Source organism: Eptatretus burgeri, chromosome 9 (genome assembly GCF_056783735.1).
Source record: "Eptatretus burgeri isolate ZD-2024b chromosome 9, Ebu_testis_v1, whole genome shotgun sequence".
NCBI lineage: Eukaryota > Metazoa > Chordata > Myxini > Myxiniformes > Myxinidae > Eptatretus > Eptatretus burgeri.
Window position 1 is genome coordinate 104,496,540 of NC_140969.1, and position 13,456 is coordinate 104,509,995.

At 45.5% G+C, this 13,456-nt stretch overlaps 1 protein-coding gene across 4 annotated transcripts in view; it reads left to right on the forward strand.

Moving 5' to 3' along the window:
• The window catches only part of SLC24A4 (solute carrier family 24 member 4), a 178,312-nt gene that overhangs the window by 103,944 nt on the left and 60,912 nt on the right, over window positions 1-13,456 (forward strand). The window lies entirely within an intron of this gene.

Sequence of the window (13,456 nt, forward strand, 5' to 3'; positions counted from 1 at the left end):
ATCTCAGACGTTTATTTACATACCCTCCATTAAATTTACACTTGGGGAATTTGCTCAAGGTACCGTCGCATGATGGCCTTCTTTTTTCTTCTTTCATATGCAGCATATGGGTGTGGGCGGCATTGTTTGATGAGGGTGCAGTTGTACCACTGATGTCGTTGTACCTTTATTGATGACCCCTAAGTTAGAGCAGGAATTTGTATTTTTTTTTTATATTGCCAGCAATATCTCACCTACTCTTCACAGAGGACACTGTGGGATCTGTAACCCACTAATGCTGGCACACGGGAGGCCCAGTTTGAAATCCATCTGATGGACGGCGCACACGCTGATAAATTACCTTGCCTGAAAGAAACCAGGATGACATTTTATGTGCAGTGCCCTCCATGAGGTATTGGAAGAGTGAAGTCAAATTTGTTATTATTGTTATATCATCAGTAAATTTGGATTTGAGATCAAAAGATGAATATGAGGCAAGAGTATAGAAGGTCAGATTTTATTTTTTTAGTATTTTTCTACGTATATGTTTTGCCATTGTGGAACAATAACACTTTTTATGTTCAGTCCTCCATTTATACGGGTGTTGTGGCGTGCACCTGTAATCTGGCTACTCCGAGGCTTGGGTTGGAGGATCGCTTGAGGACGGGAGCTCTGCATTGGGCCGCGCGATGAGAGGGTGTAGGGTAGCCCGGAATCATGGCGAAACCCAATCCATATACCTGTGTCGTAAGAGGCGACCAGGGTTGCGTCAGGAAGGGCATCCGGCGTAAAACCTGTGCCAAATCAGTATGCGGATCATAACGGATGATCCGCTGTGGCGACCCCTAACGGGAGCAGCCGAAAGACGAACAACAACATGTTCAGTCCTCCATTTTAGGTAAGCATAAGTATTGGAACCAAGACGGACAGGTGATTCTTGTTGCATTGATTGTTCACACGTAAAAGAGCTTTGAATGTCTCGTCTTGGTTTTACTCATTGCTTTTGCCTTGGGAGCCAGTCGGCAAAAACCAACATGAAGACCAGATAACTGTCTATGAAAGAAAAACACGCAATTCGGAATCTGATAGAACAAAATAATTCAATTAGAACCATGGCACAAAAAATTGGGCATCTCAAATACATCAACTTGGAACAGGCCTATCTTGAAAAAGAAAGAAACCTCTCATGTACTTAGCAATAGACAATGTCCACTTCGGCCAAGGAAAACAACTGCAGTTGATGACTGAAAAAATCATCGGAGCCGTGAATAAAAACCTTAAACAACGGTTCGTGATATCACCAACAACCTCCAGAGTGTTGGAGTTATGGTATCACAATCTACCGTTCGCAGAAGACTTTGACAGCAGAGTTCCAAAGGCTTCACCGCAAGATGCAAACCTCTCATCAGCACCAAACTAGAAAAACCAGATTAGAATTTGCCAAGAAGTACAGAGGTGAGCTAGTAGAGTTGTGGAACAAAGTTTTATGGACAGATGAGACCAAGACAAACTTTTACCAAAGCGATGGAAAAGAAAAAGTGCAGAGAAAGGAAGTAACTGCATATGATCCAAAGCATACCACCTCATCTGTGAAGCATGGTGGAGGTCGTGTCTTGGCTGGGGTTTGCATGGCTGCCTCTGGACCTGGCTCACTCACCTTTATTGATGAGGTAACTCATGATGGCAGCAGTAGAATGAATTCCGAAGTGTACAGAAACATTTTGTCTGCCTACGTACAAGAAAATGCCTCCAAACTCATCGTGCGGCGCTTCACCATGCCGCGTGACAATTACCCAAAACACACTGCCAACCAGCCAAGGAGTTCATCAGAGGGTGAAAGGGGAATGTTTTGGACTGGCAAAATCAATCTGATTTAAATCAAATGGAGCACACATTTCACTTGCTGAAGAGGAGGCTAAAGTCAGAAATCCCACAAAACAAACAACAACTGGAAATGGCCGCAGTAAAGGCTTGGCAAAGTATCTCAAATGAAGATACCAAGAGTTTGGTGATGGACGATGGGTCACAGGCTCGATGCAGTTATTGCATGCAAGGGATATTCAACAAAATACTAACAAATTTGATTTCACTCTTCTAATACTTATGGAGGGCACTGGAGCTGGGCCAATATTCAAAACCAGGGCTAGACAGGAGCGAAGATGCTCTGATGCAACATGTGAACGTGTTGAACAGGTTACGAGATTCAAAGGAAGGTCCAGCAAAAACATTGAGATGACAATATATAGCTGGGACTGAGATTCAAACCCAGGATAGACACCTCAGAGGCAAGTGTGCACACCTCTCTGCTATCATGCCAGGTCGACTGAATGTCGGCGTCGTCGTCGTCGTCGTCGTCGTCGTCGTCATCACTATTTTTTGTGTACGTCGTCAAGGCTCGTGGAAGAGTTAGAACATGGTATGGATCAGGACACAGTATAACAAAAGGAACAGCAGGAGGAGAAGGGGGGGATGCCAACAGCACGACGGAGGGAGAAAATAGGCAGACAGACAAACAAGAGACGTCGGTAATGATAAGAATGCGAGGAGTTGACATAGAAGCAAAAATTTTGGGGTGGGAGTGGTTTAACGGGTGTAGAAAAAACAATGGTTTTGGATGGGGGATGATTTGAGCTGGTTGTGAATAGCTGTCTTGAAGACCTGGAGGAAAGAATGAGATTCAAGAGAATGTGGAAGTTGGTTCTACAGGTTGGAAAAAAAGAGGAACTAATGAGTGGAGGTGAACAGTGATCCTGGATTTTGGGAGTATCCCAAGGAGGGGGTTTCTGGTTGACCGTGTGCTTCCTGTCGATACCTGGTGGTGGGGAGGGGGGAAAAGCATGGAGAGGGCAGAAGGTGCAAGACCAGAAAGGAGGCAGACAAAGACGGAGAGACCAATGACCCATCTGTGATGGGAAAGTGATTGGCCCCTAGACTCAGCTTCATCACGGAAGATTGTAAAGATTTTGAACTGATTGATTTCCACGGCATCAAGCTGAGCAAGGTGTGAGGCAGGGCGCCAGCTCGGAGGAGACAGCAGTACTCCGTCAATCTGCGGATGAAGACCTTGTATATGGATAGGAGATCAGATGTGCCAAGGAAGGGTTTTGCATGACGGAGGATGCCCAGTAGTCAGGGATGCCAGGGGGGGGCAGGTCGGGTAACTACGCTGGAGCCCGGAATTAATAAGGAGTCGTAATTGTTCCTTCAATATTCTGTTTCATAGGTGAAGGTGGCCCTTCACTTAGTATTGCCCCAGGACCCAATTGTGGCTCGCGGCAGCCCTGCCATTTGTTGTCTGGCTTTGGAGGTTAACTTTCAAATGTGGCTTGCCCAAGAGAGATCATGGCTGAGAGTGAGACCCAAGAGTTTGGGTGATTGAACCTCCTCGAGAGGGTTTAAACTGTGACTTATTTCACACCCGCAACCTAAACGGAGATGGGACAGCCAGATTTAGTCGGCCACCCGACAGTGTGCCCTGTGATGCAGCCCTTCCTTCTAGTCGTGCAACAATTGGCAGTTTTTTTTTTTTTTTTTTTTTTTTTTTTGTATACCTTGGTCGAGGCTCGTATGAGAGCTAACACACAACTAACAGCAAGGAGGCATGAGACAAGAGGGGTGGGAGTGGAAGGGACTAAAACATTGGGGAACAGACACAGGTGAACTGTGGAAGGGAGAGGGATGGGGATGGGACGGGGAACATGGCGAGGAGAAGATGGACATTACAGGGACTTTCAGGAAGGAAAGCAGGAGAATTGAAGGAAGTGGGCTTGGGTGGATTATCGGGGGTAGAAAAGATCGAGGATTTGGATGGGGGAAGATAAGAGGTGGTGGTGAACAGCTGTTTTGAAAGCCTGGAGGGAAGAATGGGAAAGAATAGAGTGAGGGAAGTTTATTCCAAAGGCGGGAAAAAAAGAGGAATGAAAGAGTGAAGATGAGCAGTGATTCGTGATTTTGGTAGTTTTACCAGAAGGGGGTTGTTGGCGGACCTTGAGCGCCCTGTGGAAATGTGGTTGGGACAAATCGCAGAGAGAGCAGGGGGGGCAAGGCTGGAGAGGAGTCGGTAGAAGACAGAAAGACCACCGACCAACCTGCGGTGATTGAGTGAGAGGCCCAAAGACTCAGCTTCATTCGCGGAGATGCCAATGATCTTAAAAGCCCTGGTTTCGACAGCGTGAAGTCAAGAAAGGTGGGAGGCAGGAGCACCAGCCCAGAGGGGAGAGCAGTACTCCATCAGGCTACGGACAAAAGCTTTGTAAGTAGTCAGGAGCTCAAGAGGGCCGAGGAAGGACTTTGCACGACGGAGGATTCCCAGTCGGCGACTGGCTTTTGAGGCAAGGTTGGAAATGTGACTTTCCCAGGAAAGGTCATGGCAGATAGTGAGACCCAGAAGCTTGAAAGAAAAGACTTCTTCCAGAGGATTGTTGAGAAAGTGGATGGGGGTTTTTGTAAATGGTCGTTTGGGAGAGACATAGTGAGAGTGTGAGATTTGTGTGATTGAAAGACATGTTCCACGTGTTGGACCAGTTTGTGATTTTATCCAGATCTGCAGTGAGCGAAGAAGCTGCTGCTTGCCGGTCTGAGGGATGACAGATGGTACGGCAGAGGGTGGAGTCGTCGGCAAAGAGAAATAGAGGATTTTCCAGAGAGTCCGAGAGATCATTGATGAAAACCAGAAAAAAGAACAGGGCCCAGAACGCTACCTTGAGGAACTCCAGCCTGCACAGGAAGAGGGGATGAAAGAACTCCGTTTAGGCCACACGTTGACTGCGACAGGAGAGGAAGTCTGCAGCCATGAGTGGAGATGGCCTTGAATACCATGGGAAGAGAGTTTGGTGAGTAGGGCAGGGTGCCAGACTGTGTCAAAAGCACGTGATATGTCCAGGGATACGGCTCGGATTTCCTGTCTGGCATTGAGGACCTCCATCCATTGATGGGAGAGCAGTAGCAGCATATCCAGGGTAGAGTGACCTGGTCTGAAACCAAATTGATGATTGGAAATCAAGCCATTGGAGAAGAGGAAGGATTTCATGTCTGAAGCAATGATGGATTCCATAACCTTGCTGATGATTGGGAGAAGGCTGATTGGTCTGTAGTTACAGGGATCTGTTTTTGCACCTTTTATGCAGGGCAGTGATGTTAGCAGATTTCCAAGCAGATGGCAGATGACCTTGGGAAAATGAGAGGGTGAATAGAACAGAGAGAGGGTGAGCAAGAGCAGAAGAGCAGGCTTTGAGGACACGTGGGCTGATGCCGTCTGGACCGGTTGCAGAATCTGACTCGAGGTTTGAAAGCAATCTCTCCACCTTGTCAGGAGAAAAGGATACAGAGTCCAGGGACAGTTGGGTGCGACTGGGTAAAGTGGGTAGAGATAGTGATGGGTTTAGGACACAAGATTTAGCTGCAAACACCGAGTTTAGACATTCAGCTTTATCACGTGTGGAATCAGCAGTGCGGCCATTTGAGGTAAGGGAGGGGATGGAGGGGGAACATACACCAGAAACAGATTTGATTAAACGCCACCAGGATTTTGAGGAGGGAGAGAGGTTTGAGAGTTCAGACTTGAGATGAGAAAGATGTTGTTTTCTGGCTCTCCTGAGGGTAGATACACACTTGTTCCGAGCTTTGTGGAAAGAACTGAGATTGCCCTCAGTTGGGTTTGCTTTCCATGAGGCAAAGGCAAGTTGTTTCAGGACAACTGCCTCACCACAAGCTTCAGTAAACCAAGGGCGGGAGGAAGGGTAAGACAACTGAACACGAGAGGGGATAAATCTGTGCATGAGGGAGAGCAAGTTTCTTTGAAAGAATTCCCAGGATGAGTTGATGTTTGAGAAAGTAGTGATAGGAGACCAGTCTGTAAGTTTGATGGCTGCTCGAGACCCTGCCAGTCGGCTTGAGTGAAATGCCAGACTCGACGGGCGGTGAGGTGGTTCTCTGATGACAGCCAGAGAGATGTCCACTTTAACAAGGACGTGGTCAGAAGAACCAATTGGAGCGAAGGAAGAGCAGCAGATATTGTCAGGGAAATTTGTCAAAATCAGATCCAGAAGAGATGGAGTACCATTGGTTGAGATCCGGGTCGGGAAGTTGACCGATTGAGTCAGTCCCAATGAGTCACAGAAAGCTTTTGCTGATGTCCCATGGCAGGTGAGAGAGGTACCCACACCTAGCCAACTGGCGTGGATGACAATTGAACTCGCCACTTAAGAGGAAGAGAGAGTTTGGATGAGAAGATAGAAGATGGTCCATGTTTTCGGAGAGTGAGGTGTAGATGGAGTCATCACTGTTCGGTGGACGGTACAGTACACATATAAACATGAGGTGGGAGTGAGGGGAAGCCGAAGCCAGAGGTATTCCTGGGGGGTGGGGAGTGTGAGAGCAGTGCAGGAGAGAGTGAGGAATAGAGTCTTTGATGAAGAGAGCAACACCTCCACCAGGACGAGGCTCAGGTCTGTCATACCGTAAGAGGGAGTAACCAGGGAGTGATACTTGGGAGTCAGACACGTCTTGGGAGAGGAAAGTTTCTGTTAGGCAGATAATGTCTGGTTTGTCAGTGGCAACCTGCATGGAAAGATCTGAAAGGTTTGAGCGAAGGCCCCGGATATTTGAGGTCCACACTTTTAATGAAGGGGGGGGGGGGGGGGGTTGGGGGGGGGGGGGGGGGGGGGGGGGGGGAGGGTAGGACGAGGGACGAGGGGGGGAGGTAAGGAGGGTTGCTGAAGGAGTGTGGGGTATTGCAGAATAGCGAGGGGAGGGGGCCGAATGAGGAGGAGAAAAGGCTCTGTGGTGCTGGGAGAGAGGGGGGGACACAGAGACAAGGAAGATGGCAGTTGAGGATTTGAGGAGGTGGAGGAAGAGATGGAGGTGAGAGGGCAGTGGAGGGAGGCAGGTTGGTGGATGAGAGGGGGGCAACTTAGAGAAGGAAGAGTGAGGGGGATGAAAGGTGGGAGAAAGGTGAGGGGGAATTTTTTGAAAGAGGTGAGAGGGAGGCTTGGAGGAGAAGAGTGGGATGGTTGCTTTGAGAGGGAGAGTGAGGGGTGAGGGGGGTGAGTTGGCACTGAAGTTGGAAAAAAAGAATGGTTGATGGAAAGCGAACATCCATGGCAAACTGTGGTTTTTAAAAGTTTTAGGTCAGAGATGCGATTTAACACAATTCTTGAAGGGTGCAATGAAGGCGAATTCAGAGCATGGAGAGAAGAAGCGCTGTAATAGTTGGATTTTTTAGGCAAGGAATGAAGGAGAGATCGAAATGAGAGCAGTCTGTTAAAATAGCAGAAGAGAAGTGCATTGTGAAACAGTAAAGAGTACCACATGTGTGAGAGAGGAAGATGAAGCATTATAAGATCGTTTTTGTTGTTAATATTAATGTATGAGAGAGTTCAACAGATTAGGTCATGGAAGTGTAAAAAAAAAAGAAATCGAGGAAGACGAGGAGGAAGTTAAGAGGAAGAAGAAGTAGCAGAATCGGGAGAAGGTGAGCGTGTTGTTGTTGGGTATATTTTTTTTTTTTTTTTTTTTTTTTTTTTTTTTTGAGATAAGAAAGAGATTAGTTGGGAGAATGGGAGATGTTTGGAAAGTGGGGAGGATGAAAATTGAAGGTAATGGGGAGGATAGAAATTGAAGGTAATGGGGAGAAAAAACAAACAAAAAAAAACGATCGAACACCGAGTGGAACCGGTAGGCCTCAAACCTAGGACTAGGCCTCAAACACCAAGTAAGAACGTCGACATAAATACTCACAAAATAGCACGATTTTTGAAACAAAACCGAACTAGGAACACACATTAACATGTAGGTGAGAAAATTAAACAGTTAAAACGGGACAAATAACAACCGGAACTTAACTTTGGGAATGTCAGCAGGGAGCCCCGAAGGAGACCTCTTGCCGCTCAAAACCGGAACCGGAAGTCCAGTTTAGTAGATTCGGTCGCAAAGAGGCAAAAAACTATGACCGTCCGGCTTAAAAAGAGAGCGACCGTACAACCCAGTGAGCTATCCTTCCATCTCTCAGCGACAACACGTCACCGACCCTTCAACAAGACCTCCCTTCCAAGTGCTGACCTCGGTAAGTCACATAATCGGTCCCAATAGTGCATTCTCTTGATATCCAAAATCGTTTGTCCCTATTTGCAGTTTTCACTCGTTTAATGTTGCCCTCAACGATGCAAGTCAATTCACACGAATGGCTCTTATGTGTGGATTAAAAGTGGGAAACAAGTCACAGAGTTTTAACCATTAATGCCATCATTAAATCTGACTTGAAAAATGCCACTTGAGGAATGCGTGAGATTTGTTGCTTCGTCATTATTCTTGACGGGTATCGGTGAAAGTAATTGTTTGTTCCAGAGACGAGATATGAAAACTGAGCACTCTACGGTGAACCGTCGTATTTCATTACGGTTGCGAGACGATTGGTTTTCCGCTGGGATTTAGCCTTGTGAGTGTTGCGCATCAACCTTTCAATCAGGCCCTGTTGCCATCATAACCTCACGGGGTTGATCCCACATCTTCCTGGGGATTTTTCCTCGTCTCGGGAGGAATCATTTAAATTGAACATGTGATTTTGTAAAGAGTTCAATGAATTTGTTGATTTTGTGTTCGTTTGATTTATACCAGGTTGGTTGTACTTTATTCACCATCAGCATTCTCGATGGTTCCCGGAGGGAGGCGTTAAGCGGTTAGTCTTGGTGTCCGTGGTGTCCCACTTTTTGAAGAATAATCTTTCCATTGTTTTTTTTTTTTTTCAATCATATAATACTTAGTTTTTCAATTCTTTAATTGTTATCCCAATTTACAATTATTTAATTTCCAATAATTTAATTTTTTTTCCCCACAATTTTCGATGAGTTTTTTTTTTTTTTTAATTCACATTATTTAATTTTTCCATTATTTTTCATCATGAGGCAGAATTTTTTCAAATGCTATAAATTAGCGAATATTACGAGTTGGCTATACCGGGAACCATCTGCGATCTCCGATCGCAGCTCGGGTATATCAAGAGTTCCATGGACCTGTTTGATAAATGAGCCATTTCCATATTATGCTTGGTGTTGGCTTAACGGTGAGGGTGGTGGGCTTGGGATTCAAGGATCCTGAGTTCAAATCCTGCTCAGTTGTTGAATTAATACCAGGTGAGGTTAACTCTGCCTGTCATCCTTCTGAGGTCGGCAACATGAGTGCCAGCTTACTGGTATACTGTGTCAGAGTGCCGACCCGTCCAGGATTTTGTCCAATAGCCCAGGAGACTGCTTCGCCAGCACCAACGCTCTGCACAGAATATGGTCCCAATGGATGGATGGATGTATTTCCATATTACACAGGCAAATTGGAATTCTGTGCACATGAGCAAGCCTTCAGCAACGTATGTGAGCTCTTTTAAAGAATATGTTCCTGCTTCATAACAGTGTCGACTGTTATAACAGTGCCTTTAGACATCTCATCCATCCTATAGAAATGGTGGGATGGCTCAGATTTAGCATACTCACCTCTGTAACTTTTTTGTCTGGGTTTGATTCCAAATGGATTATGATCTGTCTTAATACTGTCATCCTACTTCTTGGAAACCATGGAGTTGTATCATGGCATGCGTCATCCTTTTAAGGGGATATTTATCCGGCTGTCCATCTACTAGGACTTGCTTCTCAGTGTTAAAGACCTCAATGTACCATTTTGAAAACAGTAGGCAATTGTGTGTCAGTGTCCTCGTTAAACTTGCAGTTGTTGTCTTAATCTGCAGGGGCACTATCAGTGGCATAGCCTGAACACTTCAGTGATAATATAAGCAGCAGACCTAATTGGTAATTGAATCCCAGTCAAATACCCATCTGCTGGAGCGATAGATCCCTATTTCCTTTTATACGTGATCTAAGACTCATGGAGGAGCCGCAACACAAATCGTGTACGTACCGACAGACAACACCGGAGTTGACCTGACGTCAGACAAACGCAGCGCCCGTGACGTAACTTCCAAGAGTGCTCTCTGGGTACTGGCGACGCCATCTTTTCTCCACGCGGATACATTTTAAAGGAGATATTTCCTCCTCACTATGATTGGCAACCCATGGTTGTTTGTTTGTGCTCTATCTTTTTTATTTTTCTTTACAAATGCCGAGCGTCAAGCCAAGGAAGCACCAACCTCCCAGGCTCAGAGCGAACTCTCAAACCATGGGTCTGCTCAGTTTATACCATTTCTAAGTCCACATGACTTCCAGCTGTTCCTTACTATGAAAAACAACTTCAGAGAAAGCCATCGGTCCATAAATCAAGACAGTCCAGTAATAACATTGCGTATGAAAGGCTGTGTTAAATAAAGCGAAATGAATTAAGGAAATGACAACCTTTGAAATGCCTATCAGTCGACTTATAATTATCAAAGTTAATGTTTCACGTTGTCAAAATTGCATCGGTTTTGGTGTCGTAAAACTGCACGCTTTGATGTAGCTGTGAATTAAATTATGTGGATTTAGAAGAAGTCGCGTGCATGAAGTGATGTGGATTAATTGTGGATTACCGTTTATGTTATGGAATGAAATATTAATGTGTGCGCAACAAAATTTGGTGTTCGATCACCTTGGCATTCGTATTGTTTTAATATACCTAGGGCACCATAGCAGACGTTTAAACAGCAGATTATTAACAACTCGATACACAATTCATCGTTTGAATGTTGCGAAACAAATCAGCTGTAAAATGCGTTTTCATGGATGAAACACAGCGAGTAAAATGACTATTTTATCACGTGCTTCCTTGCCGTGCTTCGCTCATGAATTACCCATGGGCTGGTGCTTTATACAAATTTTAAGCAGGTAATTTGCATGGAAATAACTACATTTTGCATGGAAGTTGCAACATAATGTGAGTAAGATTTACACGTTTCAAAAAATATTAAAATATATATATATATATGTATGTAAAGTCTACGTCTCATGGAAGAGCTATCACACAGTCCACCTACAGAGGTGTCAGACAACATGGAACTTGACTGCAGACAAACACATCCAGTGAATTTGGGTGAAGTAATGCAACTTCCCAGTGCACTCTGGGTACCAGCGAAGACATATTGTGACGTCACCTTTCACTCTGCAGTCAGTGGGACAATTGATGAGAAATTTCCCCCTCCACTCTGAACCTATTGGGTTTGTCTGTTCTCTATCCTCGAAGCATTGAGCATCAGGTGATGAAGTAGCACGGACAATTTTTTTTCAGCCTTTGGTATCACTCGACCAGGGTCAGACAAATTTTCATTGACGCCATGGCAACTCTGTTTCATCATTTTACACAACTATGAACATCTACCCTGGATATGCTGCTTCTGCTCTCCCATCAATGGATGGAGGTCCTCAATGCCAGACAGGAAATCCGAGCCGTATCCCTGGACATGTCACGTGCTTTTGACATAGTCTGGCACCCTGCCCGACTCACCAAACTCTCTTCCCATGGTATTCAAGGCCATCTCCACTCATGGCTCGCAGACTTCCTCTCCTGTCGCAGTCAACGTGTGGCCCTAAATGGAGTTCTTTCATCCCCTCTTCCTGTGCAGGCTGGAGTTCCTCAAGGTAGCGTTCTGGGCCCTGTTCTTTTTCTGGTTTTCATCAATGATCTCTCGGACTCTCTGGAAAATCCTCTATTTCTCTTTGCCGACGAGTCCACCCTTTGCCGTACCATCTGTCATCCCTCAGACCGGCAAGCAGCAGCTTCTTCGCTCACTGCAGATCTGGATAAAATCACAAACTGGTCCAACACGTGGAACATGTCTTTCAATCCAGACAAATCTCACACTCTCACTATGTCTCTTCGAAAGGACCGTTTACAAAACCCCCCCATCCACTTTCTCAACAATCCTCTGGAAGAACTCTTTTCTTTCAAGCTTCTAGGTCTCACTATCTGCCATGACCTTTCCTGGGAAAGTCACATTTCCAACCTCGCCTCAAAAGCCAGTTGCCGACTGGGAATCCTCCGTCGTGCTAAGTCCTTCCTCGGCCCTCTTGAGCTCCTGACCACTTACAAAGCTTTTGTCCGTAGCCTGATGGAGTGCTGCTCTCTCCTCTGGGCTGGTGCTCCTGCCTCCCACCTTTCTCGGCTTCACGCTGTCGAAACCAGGGCATTTAAGATCATCGGCATCTCCCGCAATGAAGCTGAGTCTTTGGGCCTCTCACTCAATCACTGCAGGTTGGTCGGTGGTCTTTCTGTCTTCTACCGACTCCTCTCCAGCCTTGCCCCCCTGCTCTCTCTGCGATTTGGCCCCACCACATTTCCACAGGGCGCTCAAGGTCCGCCAACAACCCCCTTCTGGTAAAACTACCAAAATCACGAATCACTGCTCATCTTCACTCTTTCATTCCTCTTTTTTCCCTCCTTTGGAATAAACTTCCTCACTCTATTCTTTCCCATTCTTCCCTCCAGGCTTTCAAAACAGCTGTTCACCACCACCTCTTATCTTCCCCCATCCAAATCCTCGATCTTTTCTACCCCCGATAATCCACCCAAGCCCACTTCCTTCATTTCTCCTGCTTTCCTTCCTGAAAGTCCCTGAAATGTCCATCTTCTCTTCGCCATGTTCCCCGTTTCATCCCCATCCCTCTCCCTTCCACAGTTCACCTAATGTGTCTGTTCCCCACTGTTTTGTCCCTTCCACTCCCGCCCCTCTTGTCTCATGCCTCCTTGCTGTGAGTTGTGTGTTAGCTCTCATACGAGCCTCAACCAAGGTATACAAAAAAAAAAAAAATCTGTATCACAATGTGACCTCTCAGGTATTTGGGATGGTCTGAGCTGTAATGATAATGATGTGGTTCTCGCCGCTGAACAATCTCCATTTTCCATCATCAAGGAGAAAAGCACTGCTTTGTCATCTGCCTGCACAAAGCAAATGCCATGCTCATTGTTGGGTCATGTGGAACACCGCAAGGTCTGAGAATCACAACCCTCAGTTCCATGCATGAAGAAGCTGGCTATTCCATTTGCTTTAGCTCATTCTATGGCCGAGGAGCTGTGAACTTGTCGCCTTATCGACTGAGCCTTTCTGTTTCTCGACCTTGGTTTATGTATTTTTGTTGAATGCATGCCCAGCTTGAATAACCTCAATCCCAGCAGGTATCAGAAGTGAAGTAAAGTCAAGCCTCGTTGGTACTATGACCAGGAACGTTTTATAAGTTTGGGTTTTCATGTCATTACCTCTGCCACCGAAGGTGGAAGGAGGTAATGTTTTCACCCCTGTTTGTGTGTCTGTCTGTCTGAGAGCAGGATATATCAAAACGTTGTGGGATGGATTTAGATGAAATTTGGTAGACAGGTTGCATATGTGACAAGGACACGTCAATTTGATTTCGGTGAAGATCTGGATCTGGATATGAGAATATCTGTTTATGAGTTTGTATGAAGCATATGACTTTCAATCGAGCTACACTTGTGTATGTATGTATATGTATGTATATATATATATATATATATATATATATATATATATATATATATATATATATAT